General features: G+C 48.1%; 1 protein-coding gene and 1 non-coding gene across 2 annotated transcripts in view; both read left to right on the forward strand.

Annotated features, from left to right (window-relative positions):
• The window catches only part of SCD5 (stearoyl-CoA desaturase 5), a 173,189-nt gene that overhangs the window by 15,072 nt on the left and 142,665 nt on the right, over window positions 1-15,452 (forward strand). The window lies entirely within an intron of this gene.
• Window positions 5,350-5,422, forward strand: TRNAG-UCC. Its single transcript has one exon. It is a non-coding gene; the product is annotated as a tRNA-Gly (tRNA).

Below are 15,452 nucleotides of genomic sequence, written 5' to 3' on the forward strand. Positions count from 1 at the left end.
GCGGTGAGGACTAAGTTAGGTGCGGCCGCCAACTGCGCAGCCTCAGCGCCTCCCCTCCCCCGGCTTGCCCTCAAGGAAGGACCAGCCCCAGAAGAGTCGCCTTGGCATCATTCTTACCGTTCCCAGGACCAGACATGCGCTTTGGTGCTGGAAATCTGCTATACAGATGTGATTTCATTCAGTAAATGTGTCCTTTCTAAATATGGAGGTCGATGGAGCCCTGCTCTCTGGGCCCTTTCATCTCTGAGGATGGGTGACTTTCCAGACATCTTCATTTGCGGAGGAGCAGATACTGCTTGGATCAAGCAGACGGGGATGCAGTGCAGCTCTACCTGGGACAAGACACCCTTTAGGGACATCCTGGACCCAGGCTCCTTGGCCACCTGAGATATGAGGGCCCTTGGAAATGTTTCTGACCCACCAACGGATGGCAGCCATTGGGAAGGCACTCTAAATCGGGGGTCCCTAAGCCCGGTGTTAGGAACCCAGCCACACAGTCGGAAGTGAGTGTCGGACAAGCAAGAGAAGCTTCAACTGTGTTTACAGCCGCTCCCCATCACTCACATTGCAGCCTGAGCTCCGCCTCCTGTCAGATCAGTGGTGGCGTTAGATTCTAATAGAAGCTCCAACGCTCCGGTGAACTTCCCACCCGAGGGACCTAGGCTGGGTGCTCCTTCTGAGGATCCAATGCTTGATGATCCTGCTTTATGATGAGTTGTAAAATTATTTCATTATATGTGTGTGTGTGAGTTGCTCATTCGTGTCTGACTGTTTGTGACCCCATGGACTGTAACCCACTAGGCTCTTCTGTCCATGGGATTTCCCAGGCAAGAATACTGGATACTGGAGGGGGTTGCCATTTCCTCCTCTAGGGGATCTTCCAGACCCAGAGATGGAATTCAGATCTCTTACATTGCAGGCAGATTCTGTACCGTCTGAGCCGCCAGGGAAACCTACCACAAGGTAATAATAATGAAATAAATAAATAAATTCCCTGGCAGTCCAGTGGTTAGAACTCTGAGCTCCCAATGCAGGGGTTTGATCCTTGGTCGAGGAACTAAGATCCCACAAGCCACACAGCATGGCCAGATAAACAGACAATAAATGTAATGTGCTTGAATCATTCAGAACCCCCTCCCCCAACACCGCGTCCATGGAAAAATTGTCTTCCGTGAAACCAGTCCCCGGTGCCAAGAAGGTGGGGGACCCCTGCTCTAGATGTTCGCTGTGCATCCAGTGGAGCAGAGGGTTAATCCTAACCCGCATCCTATCAGCGTGGCCATGTGACACAGGTGACCCCCTCACCTAGGACAGTAATCCACGTGGCTGCTTCAGTCCCCCCTGCCGAGGAACCTTCCCCTCTGTTCTCCTGGCAAGTTGCTGCTCTCTCCAGGTCGTTTTCCCTTTTAGCACGCGTGCATCTCAGGCTGCAGCCGGCATCTGTGTAGACAGCTGCCTGTGTAGACAGCTGGGCTGGATTTCTCACAGTGATGTGTGTGAAGAGGCGGCCGAGAGCCTTCCAAACCTAGCCAGGCCTGGAGTCTTCCCGGCGAAAGAGACACGCGAAACCCTGAAAGCAGAGCTCCTGTTGGCCCTGTGCCCAGGCAGCCAGGCGTGTGGGAGCGGCCCCCGGAGCGGCAGACAGACAAGCTGGCCTCACTCGGCTCCCTGCCCAGGCCGCCAGGTGCTTCTTTAGTCTAAAGGTTGGAGGCAAGACTTTGGACTCAGATAAATTTTTGCTGGTTAGCAAACTCCCAAGTCTCTCCCTGATCAGAGCCATTCCTAGTGGTCATTAATCGGGTTTATGACAAAAAATGCTTTAGGAAATTCCCTTGTGATCCAGTGGTTAGAACTCTGAGCTCCCAACGCAGGGGTTTGATCCTTGGTCAGGGAACTAAGATCCCAGAAGCCACACAGCATGGCCAGATAAACACACAAACCGATAAATACATGAATAAAAATGTGTTCCTCTGAGGTTATTTTTTTTTAAAAGCTTAAAGTATTTTAAAGTGTAAAAGAGTTTCCCCTGCACCATGGTGATGTTGCTGAATAAGCAGATTGGTTTTTGATGTGTGCTCGGGTTCTAGGAGCAAGTGAGGGAGTGCTTTTGGGATGCACTTTTCCATCTTCTTGGAGACAGGGAGGTGGAGAGATTTAGATGTATAATTAAATTCTGTTTCACACACATTTATGAACATGTACCTGAGATTCCCAGGTGGCACTAGTGATAAAGAGTTCATGCACCAATGCAGGAGATGTAAGAGACGTGGGTTTGATCCCTGGCTGGGAAAGATCCCCTGGAGGAGGGCATGGCAACCCACTCCTGTATTCTTGCCTGGAGAATCCCATGGACAGAGGATTGGCAGGCTACTGTCCATAGGGTTGCAAAGAGTTGGACACAACTAGAGTGACTTAGCAGGAGCGCTAGCCTAGTGTGGGCCAGCTGCTGGGAATACACGGATAAGCTAGCTGTCATTCCCACCCACAAGATGCTTGAAATCTAGTCTCACCCACAAGATGCTGGAAATCTAGAAGGGGAAACAGACTGAGAATTGTAATTCAGTGTGATAAACTCTAGGACAGAGTGGGCCTGAGGTATGCGGATGGCCAGAGGAGGTGGGCATGGTAGCTCTTTTAATCCACACAATAGTGATCCTCCAGGGTGTTCGTATCTTCAGGGCATTTCTGAACAATAGCAAAATTTGCAAACAAAATTATTTCACCACTAAATAATAGTGGGGAAGTGTAACCCAATGAAGCCATTTGGTGGCAAAGCCTGACCTAAACTATTTATTCTTTTCAGCCTGAATAGTCATACTGATGTGCTTAGGACTTCCCAGGTGGTGCCCTGATAAAGAATCTGCCTGCCAAGTAGGAGACTCGGGTTTGATCCCTGGGTTGGGAAGATCCCCTGGAGGAGGAAATGGCAACCCACTCCAGTATTCGTGCCTGGAAAATTCCATGGCTGGCTACACAGTCCATGGGGCCTCAAAGAGTCAGACATGACTGAGCACGCACACTCGCCATTGATATGTCTGATGACGGATCCACTATGGGTATTACTGTAATGGCTAGGCACTCTATTACCTTTCTCAGGTCTGAACAATTCTGAATCTTGAAGCACATCTAACCCTTGGGTTTTGAGGAGGGCCTGGGGACTTGTCCTGGCATCGTCTGCATTTTGCACCTGAGAAGGCAGAATGCAGGGCAGACTCATTTGCCCGAGATCTGGAGCTGCAAGGAGCAGTCGCGGCTGGCGGGAATGTCCTTCTATTCCCAGGCCCTGCTGGGCACCCCCAGGTGGCACTGCCTTGAGAGACTCCGACTTACACTGCAGTGGTTTGGGCACCAGACTCCTGGGCGACTCTGGAGTGGTGATGGATTGAGGTGGCATTGCCCACGGATGTCCCCAGGCGGCTGTGATGGGCACGTGCGTGTCAGTTTCCCCCCTTGGCCTGGGCTCAGCCACCTTGCCCTGGGGGTAGTCAGGTCCTGTTTGACAAGGAGTGGGTTTTCTGTGCTTCTCTGCCCACAAGACCTGCTGTTGCCCTGTCCAAAAGCTGCCCACCTCCCCACCCTGGGCTCTCTCACTGCTCCTCTCTGCCATTCGTCTCACATTTTGTTCCCATCACTGGCTTCCGGTCTGTTACCCCTAAGGTCTCTTCGACCAGCGGGAAAGAGGTACTTGCAAATAATTATGGAGTTTTGTAGGTCAACCCCAGGATCAGCTTTGTGTTCAGACAGGGCGTAGCCAATGGTGAGAAGTGGTTTTAGGGACCCAGGACAGGCCTGAAACAGCCCTCAAATCACCTTCCCCAGCTCTCCTACCCATTGAAGCAGGGATTCTGGACTGAGACTGCATGCTTCAGGGGTTTCATGAGCCCCTGAAATAGATTTTGTGTGAGTTGGCATTTTTCTTCTATTGGATTCTCAGCGGAGCCTGTGACTTTAAAAAGGTTAAGTGCTGCTGGACTGGAAAGAGCCTCATTAAACATGCCAGTGTTTCCTAAAAGGATAAACAGTAAATGAGTGTTCATTTATATACTCTCATCCATTATCGCATCCTGTATCTATAGTCAATATGACCACTTTCATGCTTTATTTAGTAGGCAGGGTAATTAAGCTTTGATAGGCTGAAGGGTGGGGGCTTCCCAGGTGGCGCTAGTGGTAAAGAACCTGCCTGCCAATGCAGGAGATGTAAGAGATGTGGGTTCGATCCCTGAATAGGGAAGATCCCCTGGAGGAAGGCATAGCAACCCACTCCAGTATTCTTGCCTGGAGAATCCCACGGACAAAGGACCCCATAGGGTTGCACAGAGTCAGACATGAGTGATGCGGATTAGCACTAGCATGGGCTGAAGGGAAAACCTGACCGATTCTGGATTCCATAGGTCTTTATCGGGTAGATCTTCATAAAGCACACCAAACCCCCTGCCAAATGGGCTTCCCTAGTGGCTCAGAGGGTAAAGAATCTGCCTGCCATGAGGGAGACCTAGGTTCAGTCCCTGGATTGGGACGGTCCCCTGGAGAAGGGAATGGCAATCCACTCCAGTATTCTTGCCTGGAGAATTCCATGGACAGAGGAGCCTGGTGGGCTACAGTCTATGGGGTCGAAGAGAGTCGGACACGACTGAGCGAGTGACACTTTCCCTTTGTCCACCCCACCTCCACCACCAAATGAGGCATCCGCTTGGATTGTGGCACATGCCAAGAACAAAACGCATAGGGTGTTTTTCATCATTTTATTTCATTCACCATTTTGCCAGGTCTTCTCGTTACGAGGGAAGCAGTGATGGTTCCTCCAGGGGCCTTTTCCTGCCTCTGCTTTGCTGCTGTTCAGTCGCTCAGTGATGTCCGACTCGGTGACCCCGTGGGCTGCCGCCCGCCAGGCTTCTCTTTCCTTCACCATCTCCCAGAGTTTGCGCAGAGTCATGTTCATTGAGTCAATGATGCCATCCAACCATCCTCTGTCGTCCCCTTCTCCTCCTGCCTTCAGTCTTTCACAGCATCAGGATCTTTTCCAATGAGTTGGCTCTTTGCATCAGGTGGCCCAAGTATTGGAGCTTCAGCTTCAGCATCAGTCCTTCCAATGAATATTCAGGATGAAAGTCTCTGCTTATCTCTGCTTATTAAAAACACTCTGGCATCATCATCATGAAACTCATAATAGTTATTGAACAAGAGCCCTGTAGTTTCATTGTACACTCAGCCCTGTAAATTATGTAGCTGGTCCTGATACTGGGAAAGTTTCTGGGTCACCTTCTCCCTTCCTTCCCTGTCCCCAGCCTCAGGGCTTCCTGTAAGGCCAGGACTGCATACAGTCACAACAAAGGGTATGTTCTCAGAACTTCCCCGGTGGTCCAGTGGTTAAGACTCTGCACTTCCAGTGCAGAGGCCACGGGTTCAATTCCTGGTTGGGGAACTATGATTCCACATGTGACATGGTACAGTAAAGTTAAAAATAAATAAATGTTTAAAAATATCCCTTTTCGGTGATGGCAGAGTATTTAGCCAGACTTGGGGCCTTTCTACGGCCTTGGATTCTCACCCTGGTCATGCACCATGAAGCGTGAAGAGGCCACTGCCCAAGATAACGTTCGAGGTGTGTGTCCTTGGCTCCCTCTGATATCACAAGGGATGTTCCAGGACTGTTTCTCAGAGAACTGCCAAGACCATGGGCCTTGGCCCTGAGGACTTACTTTCTTATCATAGAACTTCTCTTGGTTGCACTGGATAAATAGAATAATGATGCCACTCGACAGGCACTTTGCTGTGTTTGCAGGAACCCACATTCTAGGAGCAGGAAGGAAGAGGGCTGTGAGGAGGAGAAACTTGGGATGCTCGGAGCCTCCCGTTCTGATAGTGTGACCTTGGACAAGCACTGGAGATTCTCCCCATCCCTGTTCTTCATCTATAAGGTTACTGACTCCAAAGTGACTTCATGGGGCTGGTTGGTTAAGAGGCTCTGAGAGGGGCCAGGACTGTGGCTGGCGTGTGGGGCCGCCAGTTCCCCTACCCATCCAACAGGTCTCTGGCCAGAACAAATGGCCACAGAGTCTGCAGATGAGTGTGGGCACAGTCCCTGAGGACCAACCTCATTCAGTGTGGCTGACCTGACTTGCTTGTCCCCCTGCTGCCCTTTACCTGCCCTCAGCACACCTACACCCACACACCCACACCTGTGGAGATGCTTTCCTCTGCAGGACCGGGAGCCACTGATCTGAGCTTCCCCAGCCCCAGCCTGCCCAGAAGCCTTCCAGCCTGAAGCAGACATCTGAGAAAGACTCAGGATGGACAGGGGAGGGAAACCTCGAGGGAGGAAGAAGACCCTTGTGGTCCAGTGAATGGGGGATGGCCAGATTTTCATCTCCACAGACTCATCCCCACCAGCACTTGGCTGCATCTTTCCCAGCAACTGGTTCATGGGCACTGGTGGTGAGAGGCAGAAGCAATGGCTGGTATGTCATCTCCCCACCCACTCAGCTCTGGCCAAGTCTGGGGGGCTAACCAGCAGTGCAGAGGCAGGCTGTGTGAAGAAGGGTGTGCCTCGAGGATCTGGAATGTGTCAGAGGAGATGTCCCTGCTGCAGGGAGTGGACCGTGGAGAGCCTGGGGCACCCAGCCCCGGCTGGGGCAGTTAGCGCGCCTCTGAATCTCTGCTGGTGGGTTGAGTGGCCGGTGCCTCTCTTCTCCCAGCTGATAGCCTCGCTTTTAAGGGGCATCCTCGGAGGACAGGGTGGGTGGAGCATTGAGCAGGGTCAGAGAGACGCAGAAGGGGAAGACTTCGGATCTGGTTAACAGCTTTCTTCAAGCAACACAGTCCTTTTACCAAATAGGAGGAGCAAAGAGTGGGAGTGGGGTGGGGCTGGAGATCTGAGGCTGCTCTTTTTCTCTCTGAAGAATCTTATTTTATATCTTCGTTGTTGTTGTTTTAACACATTTATTTATGTTTAAAATTAATTTTTATTGGAGCATAGGTGCTTTGCAATGTTATGTTAGTTTCTTTGTTGCTTAGTCGCTAAGTCGTGTGCAGCTCTTTGCGACCCCATGGACTGTAGCATGCCAGGCTTCCCTGTCCTTCACCATCTCCTTGAGCTTACTCAAATTCATATCCATTGATTTGGTGATGCCATCCAGCCTTCTCGTTCTCTGCTGCCCCCTTCTTCTCCTGCCTTCAATCTTTCCCAGCATCAAGGTCTTTTCTAATGAGTCGACTCTTTGCATCAGGTGGCCAAAGTATTAGAGCTTTAGCTTCAGCATCAGTCCTTTTCATGAATATTCGGGGTTGATTTCCTTTAGGATTGACTGGCTTGATCTCCTTGCTGTTCAAGGGACTCTCAAGAGTCTTTAATGCCTCAGTTAGAAAGCGTCAATTCTTCAGTGCTCAGCCTTCTTTATGGTCCAACTCTCACTTCTGTACACAACAACTGGAAAAACCATAGGTTTGTCTAAATGGACCTTTGTTGGCAAAGTGATGTCTCTGCATTTTAATACTCTGTCTAGGTTAGTCATAGATTTTCTTCCAAGGAACAAGCGTCTTTTAATTTCATGGCTGCAGTCACCATCCTCAGTGATTCTGGAGCCCAAGAAAATAAAAGTATCTCACTGTTTCCATTGTTTCCCCATCTATTTGCCATGAAGTGGTGGGACCGGATGCCATGATCTTTGTTTTTTGAATGTTGAATTTTAAGCCAGCTTTTTCACTCTCCCCTTTCACCTTCATCCAGAGGCTCTTTAGTTCCTCTTTGCTTACGGCCTTAAGGGTGGTATCATCTGCATATCTGAGGTTATTGATCTCTCTCCCGGCAATCTTGGTTCCAGCTGGTGCTTCATTCCGTGTTGTTGGTTCCTGCCATACAGCGAAGTGAATTGGCCATACGTTTACATATGTTCCCTCTCTTTTGGATTTCCTTCCCATTTAGGTCACCACAGAACACTGAGTAGGGTTCCCTTATTTTATATCTTACAAATACTTATTCCTTGTAGACAGCCTAGGAAAATGCAGGCATGCCAAAGTAAAAAAAAATATCTCCCCATCTGAGAGATGCCATTCCTTCTCCAGGGGATCCTCCCGACCCAGGGATCAAACTCGTGTCTCCTGCATTGCAGGCAGATTCTTTACTGTTTGAGCCACCAGGGAAGCCCACATTGCTAACATTTGGGGCTGTATCCTTCTGGACATTTTTCTCTGTGCATAACGAAGCTTCTCTCTCTGCATTTATCCTACAGTGCTGTTTTGTTATCAGCCTTCGTCCCTTGTTGCCACATCAGAGACTCATTTCATGCCCATAGAAGTGGATCCTGGAATTTTTAAAATGGCACTGGAATTTTGCCAAGTTTGGGTGGATTTATCCAACCAGTCCTTCCTAAAGATCAGTCCTGCATGTTCACTGGAGGGACTGATGCTGAAGCTGAAACTCCAGTACTTTGGCCACTTGATGCAGAGAGCTGACTTATTTGAAAAGACCTTGATGCTGGGAAAGATTGAGGGCAGGAGGAGAAGGGGAAGACAGAGGATGAGATGGTTGGATGGCATCACCTACACAATGGACATAGGTTTGGGTGGACTCCGGGAGTTGGTGATGGACAGGGACGCCTGGTGTACTGTGGTTCATGGGGTTGCAAAGAGTCAGACACGACTGAGCGACTGAACTGAGCTGAACTGAATCCCCTGTTGTTGGAATTTAGGTGGTCCTTTTCTTGCTGTTGTTACTCTTATCAACAGCACTCTGTCCTGGTAGCTTCGTCTTTATTCATGTCCTTAATTATTTCCTCAGAAGACATTTCAATAAGCTTTCCATAGGATATATTTCATTCTAAACTTATTTTTTTCAAAATTGAAGTACAATTGATTTGTAATATTGTGTTAGTTTCAGATGTACAGCAAAGGGATTCATATATATATGTATGTATATTTTCATATTCTTTTCCATTATAGGTTATTACAAGGTATTGAATATAGTTCCCTGTGCTATACAACAAATCCTTGTTGTTTATCTATTTTATATAGAGTAGTTTGTTCATCCCTTACTCCTCTAATTTATCCTTCGCCCTCTCCATAGGATACATTTCTGTGTGCATTTTAAAGCTTTAGACGAGTGGTTCTCCAGCAGAGATGACACTTCCCTGGCAAGGGGCAGTTGGCAATGTATAAAGACAATGCAGGAGACCTGGGTTGGATCCCTGGGTTGGGAAGATTCCCTGGAGGAGAGCATGGCAGCCCACTCCAGTATTCTTTCCTGGAGAATTCAATGGACAGAGGAGCCTGATGGGCTGCAGTCTATGGGGTCTCAAAAGAGTCGGACATGACTGAATGACTAACACTTGCACTTTTAGAGACATTTTTGTCTGTCACAGTTAGAGGTGAGGTTGCTGCCAGTATCTAGTGGTAAGGAAGCATGGTGCTACTAAACATCCAGCAATTACAGGACAGCTCTCACATCAAAGAATTATCAATTTCAAAATGTTAATTAGCACCGACGTTGAGAAACTCTGCTTTGAACACATGAATTCCACCTCTCCCCACCCAGCTTTATTAAGATATCATTGACACATAACATTGTATAAGTTTAAGGTGTATAATGTATTGATTTCATCTATTGATATCTTGCAAAATGATCACCACCATAGCATTAGCTAACACTTCCATCCTGTCTCATAGTTACCATTTCTCTTTTATGGTGAGAACATTTAACTTCTGCTCACTTGACAACTTTCAAGTGTAGGTAGATCCCCAGAGCTCGTTAATAACTGGAATTTTGTACCTTTGACCAACATCTTCCTATGTACCCCTGGTAATCAGCCCTTTACTCTCTGGACCTCTGAGTTTGACTTTTTTAACCTCCACACATATAAGAGATCATGTGGTATTCATCTTTGTCTTACTTCACTTAGGGTGATGCCCTCAGTGTTCATTCAAATTATCCCAAACAGCCAGATTTCCTTCTGTCTCGTGGCTGGATAATATTCCATCACACACACATGGATATTTTTATTTTTGGTAATATTTGTGGTGCTGGAGCTTGCAAGCCTCCAAAGAAAACAAGGTCAAGGTACTCAGTTTAATTGGCGCACAACTCAGACCAACCCAGTCCCATCCTGTCTCCCACTTGCAGAGTGCCCGCACTGTTCTGGAGAAGGGAAATGACTAATGTGAGCCACTTGGAGCCTGTCCTTGCATCTAGGAGAGAAAGAGGGGCAGGATGCCCCAGGAGGAGGTGCAGGAGAAGGGGGCAAAGAGAGAGATGGAATGGGGAAGGGGGTGGTGCTGTCTGGACAATGCCATCCTTGTTGCAATGAAAAGAGAATTGTATGTATTCTTTAGGGACCTGAAGGCCAGTTCCGGGCACTGAGGACCCAGGCAGGGAGAACACAGGCCACTGCAGGGTGCAGGAGCAGGGAGCGATCAGAAAGCCTCTATTGTCTCCCTGAAGCTGGCATAGGGAGCCAGAAGGCCTGTGTCCTGGGGCGCTGGCCAGGGCCCACCCGTTGGGAAGGGAAAACATCATCACTCCCCTTACTGTGTGTTATGAGGCTGTGCGATAACCCAAAATGTTATCCTATCCATAAAGTCTCCTTTTCAGGCAAACCCACGGCTCTAATGGAAGCCAGCTACTTCATTTATCCATCTTTGAAATGTGCTCTAGTTGTCCAAAGTGAAAATGAAAAGTTAACGTGTTGGTTGCTCAGTTGTGTCCTACTCTTGGCGACCCCATGGATTGTAGCCCACTAGGCTTCTCTGTCCATGGGATTCTCCAGGCAAGAATACTGGAGTGAGTTGCCATGCCCTCCTCCAGGGGATCTTCCAACCCAGGAATCAAACCGGGGTCTCCTGTATTGCAGGTGGATTCTTTACTGTTGGAGTGACCGGGGAAGCCCTATAGTCATCCATTCATAAGATAAATATTTCCTGAGCTTCTTTAGATGCCAGGCCCCATGAAACCCAGGGAATAAGACACAGTCCCTGTCCTCATGGAGCACAGACCCTCCAACAATGTGTCGGGCAGGGTGCATGCTATGAAGAGGCACGTACAGGGTGGAGCCCAGGGTGGAAACACCCTACCTAATGGGGATGTCGAGGTGGGTGGAGGGGGCCTGGTGTCAGCGAAACTTCTCTTAAGATGTGGTATCTTGGTAGGTACAGAGACCAGGGTAGTGGTGACCCGAGGGGAAGGGGCCTGGGGAGGGGGACAGGGAAATGTGTGAAGGGGGTTAACTGTATGGTAATGGATGGAAACCGAACTTTGGGTGGTAAACAATCTGTAATGTAGTTGTCACATGTGAAACATATAGTGTTATAAACCGGAATAAAGTGAAAGTGAAAGAAGTTACATCAATTAAAAAAAAATCAATTAAAAAGAGAACTTCCCCGGTGGTTCAGTGGTAAAAAAATCCACCTGTCAATGCAGGAGACAGGGTTCAATCCCTGATCTGGGGCGATCCCACATGCTGCGGAGCAACTAAGCCCGTGTGCCACAAGTACTGAAACCCGCAAGCCCTAGAGCCTGTGCTCCACAACCAGAGAAGCCAGCACTGTGAGAAGCCAGTGCATGGGAGCTAGAGAGAAGGCCCACCTCGCCACCACTAGAGAAAAGCCTGCCCAGCACTGAAGACCCAGCACAGCCAAAAGTAAAAATAAATAAAATATTTTTTAAAAAATTAAAAAGAAGTGATGTCTAAATCAAGAACAGAAGGACCAAATGGAGTTCGCCATAAGCAGAGGAATATAAACTTTTCTCTGGAAGGCTTTGAAAGTAAAAAAGGTTCTGGTCTCCCCCAGGCCATTTCAGTGTGGTCCTCTATGAAGGAGTGCAATTGGACTAGGTATGCCTTCAAATGGAGAAGGCAATAATCCCAGGGACGGAGGGGCCTGGTGGGCTGCAGTCCATGGGGTCGCTAAGAGTCACACACTACTAAGCGACTTCACTTTCACTTTTCACTGTCACGCATTGGAGAAGGAAATGGCAACCCACTCCAGTGTTCTTGCCTGAAGAATCCCAGGGACGGGGGAGCCTGGTGGGCTGCCGTCTATGGGGTCGCAGAGTCGGACACGACTGAAGCGACTTAGCAGCAGCAGCAGAAGCAGCAGCAGCCGCATGCCTTCAAAAATCAAGGTTGGGGACTTTCCTGGTGGTCCAGTGGTTAAGACTCTGAGCTCCCACCACAGGGGACATGTGTTTGATCCCTTAGTTGGGAAACTAATATCCTGCATGCAGCTTGTTATAGCCAAATAAATGAATAAATAAAGTGGAAACAGTGACAGACTTTATTTTCTTGGGCTCCAAAATGACTGTGGACTGTGACTGCTTAAAAGACGCTTGTTCCTTGGAAGAAAAGCCATGACAAACCTAGGCAGCATATTAAAAAGTAGAGACATCACTTTGCCAACAAAAGTCTGTGTAGTCAAATCTATGGGTTTTCCAGTAGTCATGTATGGATGTGAGAGTTGGACCATAAAGAAGACTGGGAGCTGAAAAATTGATGCTTTCGAACTGTGGTGTTGGAGAAGACTGTTGAGCATCCCTTGGACTGCAAGGAGATCAAACTAGTCAATCCTAAAGGAGATCAACCATGAATATTCATTGGAAGGACTGATGCTGAAGCGCCAATACTTTGGCCACCTGATGTGAAGAGCTGACTCATTGGAAAAGACCCTGATGCTGGGAAAGATTGAAGGCAGGAGGAGAAGGGGACAACAGATGATGAGATGGTTGGATGGCATCACCAATTCAATGGACGTGAGTTTAAATAAACTCTGGGAGATAGTGAAGGAAAGGAAACCTGCGACCCATGGGGGTCGCAAAGAGTCGGACACAACTGAGCGACTGAACAACAAATGAAATACGTGTTAAAAGGTAAATTGAGGCATAGTTTTAAAAAAAAAGAAACTTTAAAAAAAATCATGGTCTTCTTTAGTCATCTTTTCATCACTATAAATATTTCCATCATATATAAAAGTGAATGGGGTAATAGAGAAAACACTTTTAGTGCTACTACCACCCCAGTCCAAGTTACCCTGAATGATTCTCCTCCTGTAGTGTCTCCCAACTGCCGCTCTTCCTCTTTAGTCCATCCTCAACACAGCCTCCAGAGTGGTCCTATTAACACGGAGCCTTGTGCTATGGTATGTTTAGTCGCTCAGGCATCCCTGACTTTTTGCAACCCCATAGACTGTGGCCCACCAGGATTCTCTGTCCATGGGATTCTCCTGGCAAGAAAACGAGTTGGATTGCTATGCCCTCCTCCAGGGGATCTTCCCAACCCAGGGTCTCCTGCATTGGAGGCAAGATTCTTTACCAGCTGAGCTCCCAGGGACTCTCATGGTGCTCTGATCATACCTCTTCTCTGCTCAGACCCCTCGTACGGCTCCCATCTCACTGTGTACGTGCTGTTCCTGCATGGTCCCCCCCCCGAGCTCATTTCTAGTCCATTCCACTGGCCTCCTTGCCCTTCCACGAGCATCCCAGGCACAGTCCCAGGAGAGGCTGTTCTCTCTGCCCTGTGATCCCTTTGGATGGGATCGCTTTGGATCACTCTAGAAGCTCAGTAGTGTCCTGACTTTGTTCTGGAAGTATAGTAGGAGCAGCTGAAGAGCTGTGAACGTTGGTTAAGTAGACTCTCAGCCTGACCTCCTTATCCTTTGGTGCTTTCAGACACTGAAACCACACACAGTTAGGGAGAAAGGGGATCCGGAAGAGAAAATGATGTGGAGAAAAATGTCACAAATAGTCCCTTTTATATTTGGATATGACAGCAAGTTTACAGGAAGGGTATGGGAGGAAAATAAATTTCAGTTAGTTATTTTTCTGAGCATTTTTTTGTTTTGTTTTGTTTTGTTTTGGGGATGTTCTCTTATACAACCATGGTGGTGGTTTAGTCACTAAGTCATGTCCGACTCTCTTGACCCCAGGGACTATAGCCTGCCAGCCTCCTCTGTCCGTGGGATTCTCCAGGCAAGAATACTGGAGTGGACTGCCATTTCCTTCTCCAGGGGATCTTCCCTACCCAGGAATCGAACCTGTGTCTCCTGCATTGCAGGTGGATTCTTTACCATCTGAGCCACCACAGATATCTGAAGCCCTCCTACCACAAGATATCATTTACCAAATGGGTTGACTTGGCACACTTGTCAATTTTTATCCAGTGGGATACTGAAATGCAGGTTATGGCTCAACAGAGCTTCCAAATTCTATTGATTTTATTTCAATCTGTAAAAAAAAAAAAAAGAAAGAAAAAGAAATCTAATCCTCTGTAAAGTGGTGAAACATTTATGGGCTTGGAAAACACTGCCTACTTGGCTAATATCCTTTTCCCTTAATAGCCTGCTTCAGTGCAATGGTATTTTATTAATTTATTAACCATCAGAATCCTATTAAGAGACAGTGCTAGAGCTGGAAGGGACCTTAGAGATTTTTCCAGCGTGTGCATGCAAAGTCACTTCAGTCGTGTCTGACTCTTTGTGACCCCATGGACTATAGACTGCCAGGCTCTTCTGTTCATGGGATTCTCCAGGCAAGAATACTGGAGTGGATTACCATGCACTCCTCCAGGGGGTCTTGCCGACCCAGGGATCAAACCCAAGTCTCTTGCATTGTCAGGTGGGTTCTTTACCACTAGCACCGTCTGGAAAGCCCTCTTCTAGCCTTCTTTACAATTAAGCAAACCGGGGACCAGAAAGACACAGCCCTAACAGTCTTAGGGCAGTGCTTGGGACTGGAGCCTAGAGATCTGAACTCTAGATTTGGGAGTCCTTCCGAGAAGACCAGTCTAGTGTCTGGGAGGGGAGCCTCTGGGGCTCCTGGGAACCCACTGGGCCCTAGAGAGGGTATGATGAGTGAGGAGAGCCACACCTCAGCTTCCAGCTGCCATCTGAGAGCCTTGCTTCCTCTTTTGTTTTACATATACAGCTTCTGCATAAGATTTTTTTTTTGTAAATTAATTTATTTATTTTAATTGGAGGCTAATTACTTTACAATATTGTAATGGTTTTTGCCATACATTCACATGAATCAGCCATGGGTGTACCTGTATCCCCCATCCTGAACCCCCCTTCCCACCTCCCTCCCCATCCCATCCCTCAGGGTCGTCCTAGTGCACCGGCCCTGAGCGCCCTGACTCATGCATGGAACCTGGACTGGCGATCTGTTTCACATATGGTAATACACATGTTTCAGTGCTATTCTCTCAAATCATCCCACCCTCGTCTTCCCCCACAGAGTCCAGAAGTCTGTTCTATACATCTGTGTCTCTTTTGCTGTCTTGCATATAGGGTCATCCTTACCATCTGGGCTCAGTATTACCCAGCAAGTGGGTATCAGGGCCGGGTCGCCTGTCAAGTGCATGTCCTGTTCCACCTCCACACTGCAGAGCCGCCTCTCAGCCATCTTGCTTTGCTTCTTCTTTTCAAAGGGAAATATTTGCTTTGGGGGGGAGCAAAGAGCAAAATATTTTAAA

Source organism: Cervus elaphus, chromosome 6 (assembly GCF_910594005.1).
Source record: "Cervus elaphus chromosome 6, mCerEla1.1, whole genome shotgun sequence".
NCBI classification, from domain to species: domain Eukaryota; kingdom Metazoa; phylum Chordata; class Mammalia; order Artiodactyla; family Cervidae; genus Cervus; species Cervus elaphus.